Raw genomic sequence first — 6,000 nt, forward strand, 5'->3', positions numbered from 1 at the left:
TTGTGCATACCTGAATAAACTTACTTAGACACTGTCAAGTAGCGTCATCATGATGACCCTGGAGGAACCTAATGCTAAGTTAAAGATTCGTATCTAGTTTAGGTGTTACTGTGATATGATTTAGCCAAGTGTAGCTTCACACATGTGCACGTACCGTCACATATGTGCACATAGCCTCCCACATGTGAAAGTACCCTCACACATATGCAGGTAGCCTCACATATGTGCAGGTACTCCTCACACGTATGCATTTACCCTTCACACCTGTCACTGCACGCCTGGCTTCACTCAGGTGAGTAACCACTTGTAGTCATGACCGTCACTCATGTATGTGCACAGTTTGGAGTGCAGATATGGTCGTCTGTCTGACCTTTACACTCTCACCTGCGGTATTTCCCAGACCGCTGTCTACACTGCCGCAAGAACCCACCCACCCACCACCTCCACCACCACCACCCCAACCACCTCCACCACCACAACCCCCACCCCCACCACCACCACCACCCCACCCCCACCCCCACCCCACCCCCACTACCACCACCACCAAACATCCAGTCATTTACAGAGACGTTCAGATACAGGGAAGTATAAATAACTTTATTGTTAATCATAAGAAATTCGAAATCTTGCGATTGTGTACACTCTGGCTAGGGGATTGTGTACACTCTGGCTAGGGGATTGTGTACACTCTGGCTAGGGGATTGTGTACACTCTGGCTAGGGGATTGTGTACACTCTGGCTAGGGGATTGCGTACACTCTGGCTAGGGGATTGTGTACACTCTGGCCAGGGGATTGTGTACACTCTGGCTAGGGGATTGTGTACACTCTGGCCAGGGGATTGTGTACACTCTGGCTAGGGGATTGTGTACACTCTGGCTAGGGGATTGCGTACACTCTGGCTAGGGGATTGTGTACACTCTGGCTAGGGGATTGCGTACACTCTGGCTAGGGGATTGTGTACACTCTGGCTAGGGGATTGTGTACACTCTGGCTAGGGGATTGTGTACACTCTGGCTAGGGGATTGTGTACACTCTGGCTAGGGGATTGTGTACACTCTGGCTAGGGGATTGTGTACACTCTGGCTAGGGGATTGTGTACACTCTGGCTAGGGGATTGTGTACACTCTGGCTAGGGGATTGTGTACACTGGCTAGGGGATTGTGTACACTCTGGCTAGGGGATTGCGTACACTCTGGCTAGGGGATTGTGTACACTCTGGCTAGGGGATTGTGTACACTCTGGCTAGGGGATTGTGTACACTCTGGCTAGGGGATTGTGTACACTCTGGCTAGGGGATTGTGTACACTCTGGCTAGGGGATTGTGTACACTCTGGCTAGGGGATTGTGTACACTCTGGCAAGGGGATTGAGCTCACACTCTTAGGGGATTGTGTACACTGGCTAGATTGTGTACACTCTGGCTAGGGGATTGTGTACACTCTGACTAGGGGATTGTGTACACTTTAGGGGATTGTGTACACTCTGGCTAGGGGATTGTGTACACTCTGGCTAGGGGATTGTGTACACTCTGGCTATATATGTACACTCTGGCTAGGGGATTGTGTACACTCTGGCTATTGTGTAGCCCATTGAGCTCATTTTATGAGATTCTATATGTATGTTATATGGATTTATAGCCCATGCATATGTATGTTTATATAAAAATTCAAGGGAGACATAACACACATTTGCAAGAAACTAATGAATGTATTGTCATCACGAACTACAGTATTACTGTCACTGTATGCAGTACCACCGCTAGAACAACCACCCCATCCCTCCTTCGCTCTCTCCCTTTCTCCCTCTCTCTCTCCCTCCCTCTCTCCCTCCCTACCAGAACCCCCTCCATGGCTGTCTCCCTCCGCGCATCCTGACAGTGAGGGAGATGATACAGGTTACCTTCACCAAGGTAGCAAGTCATGTATGCATCATCGGACGAGTGCCAGGACCAGTGCCAGGACCAGTGCCAGGACTAGTACCTGGACGAGTGTCAGGATGAGTGCCAGGACGAGTGTCAGGACCAGTGCCAGGACCAGTACCTGGACGAGTGTAAGGATGAGTGCCAAGACGAGTGCCAGGACGAGTGCCAGGACCAGTGCCAGGACCAGTACCTGGACGAGTGCCAGGATGAGTGCCAAGACGAGTGCCAGGACGAGTGCCAGGACGAGTCCCAACCTTCTCAGCGATTCATCTTCAGTATTTGATGTGTAGAGGAAAAACCACCACTTAAAAACCACCACTTAAAAACCACCACTTAATATATAAAAGGTTTACTTGTCGGTTACCAGTTCTCATACTCAAATAACCTATCCTAGAATAAGATATTTTAAAATTTTGTACCGATGTAGTTCGTGCAGAAATGGACGCACTGCAAAACTATGGAAAACTTGACTGGTATTCCCTATGCTTGTTTTAGTGAACGATCCCAGAGTCATTGTTCGCCGTTGTCAAATTAATAACGTGAGAGGAACAGATATAGGCATGAGGACGTAATTATTTATAACAAGAGTGAAAGAGCTTGTTCGGCAACAGGTGCGAGAACATAGTAAGTGGGCCACGAACACCTAGGTGTAAAATAACTGAGAACACCGCAGTATAAATACTGGTACAGTAACAGTTTCTGGTACAGATACATATACCATAATACTTACTGGTACAATAATAGTTACTGAGACAACAATAGTTAGTCGCAAAATAACAAATACTGGTACAATAATAGTTACTAAGTGAACAACAGTTTTAGTGCAATAACAGTTACGAATACAATAACAGCTTTCAGTACAATAACGGTTACTGGTACAATAATTATTTCTATTCAATTTATATAAAAATTACTGACAAATTGTAATTGTAGCCTCTGGTACAATCACACACAAAAAATAAATAAAATTAATTACTCTCTACCAGTTACCTTAGCCACCTGAAGTTACATTACTTACAATTAGTGCATGTAATTTAGGTTGCATCACTCACGAGGTTATTGAGTGAGTCTGGATAATACCATCCAGTACAATTATATCCAGAAAACTCCATTCTTAGGATCATTTTCGACGGCTGTTTCCTGTAGTATTACCTGGTGGTGATGATGCTTATTATCCTTGTATGTTGATGATGCGGTGTGAGGCCTTGCGTATTTTCACGAGTGTGATGGTGAGGCCTTGTGTGTGATGGTGAGGACTTGTGTGTGATGGTGAGGACTTGTGTGTGATGGCGAGGGCTTGTGTGTGATGGTGAGGACTTGTGTGTGATGGTGAGGACTTGTGTGTGATGGTGAGGACTTGTGTGTGATGGTGAGGACTTGTGTGTGATGGTGAGGACTTGTGTGTGATGGTGAGGACTTGTGTGTGATGGTGAGGACTTGTGTGTGATGGCGAGGGCTTGTGTGTGATGGTGAGGACTTGTGTGTGATGGTGAGGACTTGTGTGTGATGGTGAGGACTTGTGTGTGATGGTGAGGACTTGTGTGTGATGATTTGTATGTATGTGACGGTGATGATTTGTGTATGTGACGGTGAGAATTTATGTGTGTGATGGTGAGGATTTGTGTGTGATAGTGAGTGCTAGTGTGTGATGATTTGTGTGTATGTGACGGTGATGATTTGTGTGTATGTGACGGTGAGGATTTATGTGTGTGATGGTGAGGTCTTGTATGTGATGGTGAGGCTTTCTGTGTGATGGTGAGGAGTTTTGTGTGAGGGTGAGGATTATGTGATGGTGCGTACTAGTGTGATCACGTTGATGAGTGTATTCGCGAGACTTAGTGACCGTTCGTGAAGTCTTGTGTGAGTTGGTGAATCATTGACCGTGTTGGAGCTGTCTTATATAAGTTGTGTGTGTGTGTGTGTGTGTGTGTGTGTGTGTGTGTGTGTGTGTGTGTGTGTGTGTGTGTGTGTGTATGAGTGTGTGTGCGTGTGTGTGTATGAGTTTGTGTATGTACTCACCTAGTTGAGGTTGCAGGGGTCGAGTCCAAGCTCCTGGCCCCGCCTCTTCACTGGTCGCTACTAGGTCACTCTCCCTGAACCATGAGCTTTATCGTACCTCTGCTTAAAGCTATGTATGGATCCTGACTCCACTACATCGCTTCCCAAACTATTCCACTTCCTGACTACTCTGTGGCTGAAGAAATACTTCCTAACATCCCTTTGATTCATCTGTGTCTTCAACATCCAACTGTGTCCCCTTGTTACTGTGTCCAGTCTCTGGAACATCCTGTCTTTGTCCACCTTGTCAATTCCTCTCAGTATTTTGTAAGTCGTTATCATGTCCCCCCTATCTCTCCTGTCCTCCATTGTCGTCAGGTTGATTTCCCTTAACCTCTCCTCATAGGACATACCTCTTAGCTCTGGGACTAGTCTTGTTGCAAACCTTTGCACTTTCTCTAGTTTCTTTACATGCTTGGCTAGGTGTGGGTTCCAAACTGGTGCCGCATACTCCAATATGGGCCTAACGTACACGGTGTACAGGGTCCTGAACGATTCCTTATTAAGATGTCGGAATGCTGTTCTGAGGTTTGCCAGGCGCCCATATGCTGCAGCAGTTATTTGGTTGATGTGCGCTTCAGGAGATGTGCCTGGTGTTATACTCACCCCAAGATCTTTTTCCTTGAGTGATGTTTGTAGTCTCTGACCCCCTAGACTGTACTCCATCTGCGGTCTTCTTTGCCCTTCCCCAATCCTCATGACTTTGCACTTGGTGGGATTGAACTCCAGGAGCCAGTTGCTGGACCAGGTCTGCAGCCTGTCCAGATCCCTTTGTATTTCTGCCTGGTCTTCGATCGAATGAACTCTTCTCATCAACTTCACGTCATCTGCAAACAGTGACACCTCGGAGTTTATTCCTTCCGTCATGTCGTTCACAAATACCAGAAACAGCACTGGTCCTAGGACTGACCCCTGTGGGACCCCGCTGGTCACAGGTGCCCACTCTGACACCTCTCCTCGTACCATTACTCGCTGCTGTCTTCCTGACAAGTATTCCCTGATCCATTGCAGTGCCTTCCCTGTTATTCCTGCTTGTGTGTGTGTGTGTGTGTGTGTGTGTGTGTGTGTGTGTGTGTGTGTGTGTGTGTGTGTGTGTGTGTGTGTGTGTGTGTGTGTGTGTGCGTGGGTGTGTGTCTGTGTGTGTGTGTGTGTGTGTGTGTGTGTGCGTGCGTGTGTGCGTGCGTGTGTGTATGTGTGTGTGTGTGTGTGTGTGTGTGTGTGCGTGTGTGTGTGCGTGTGTGTGTGTGTGTGCACATTCTTCCAGTAAAAGTTGGAGGTGCGTCGGCATGTGCTGAGTGTTGCGTGGGTGGACGCACACGCACGCACACACACACACACGCACACACACGCACACACATACACACACACACACCCACACACACGCGCACAGCGCACCATACACACACACGCACGCACGCGCACACGCACACACGTACACACACACCCCCACACACACACACACGAGCGCGCGCGCGCACGATTCTTTTTTTACGCGCACGTCATGACACACATGACCAACCACGAGGCTGGTGTCATAAGATGCCAGTCGACCACACCTACTACCATCAACCTTGCCATCTCTCTCTCTCTCTCTTTCTCTCTCTACCCCCTACCCCCTTGCTGGACCTCTTCCACTCTCCTCTTCGTTCAAAATTAATATTCTTCTGGTGGTATTCTTTTTCTTAATAGACAACCATGATCTCGTGTCACCTCTGTTTAAGGCGCTAAGAAATATTCTTTATCTAGAATATGAAAATATTCTTCTATGAGTTTTTTTCTTCCTTCTCTCGAAGCTTTCTTCTTCCTTCTCTCGAAGCTTTCTTCTTCCTTCTCTCGAAGCTTTCTTCTTCCTTCTCTCGAAGCTTTCTTCTTCCTTCTCTCGAAGCTTTTTCTGTAGCTTTTCGTTTGATTTCGTTCCTATGTCATGCACATTATTTTATGTGGACATCACAAAGTTGGAAGATATTTCATCTCTGGCCAAACATGAACTCTAAAAACTTCTTTTCTTTACAAAATGTGAG

General features: G+C 47.0%; 1 protein-coding gene across 21 annotated transcripts in view; it reads left to right on the top strand.

The window, feature by feature from the left end:
* Window positions 1-6,000, top strand: part of Cda5 (Chitin deacetylase-like 5) — a 339,947-nt gene that overhangs the window by 133,754 nt on the left and 200,193 nt on the right. The gene's annotated exons all lie outside the window — the stretch shown is intronic.

Source organism: Cherax quadricarinatus, chromosome 90 (assembly GCF_038502225.1).
Source record: "Cherax quadricarinatus isolate ZL_2023a chromosome 90, ASM3850222v1, whole genome shotgun sequence".
Classification (NCBI taxonomy): Eukaryota; Metazoa; Arthropoda; class Malacostraca; order Decapoda; family Parastacidae; genus Cherax; species Cherax quadricarinatus.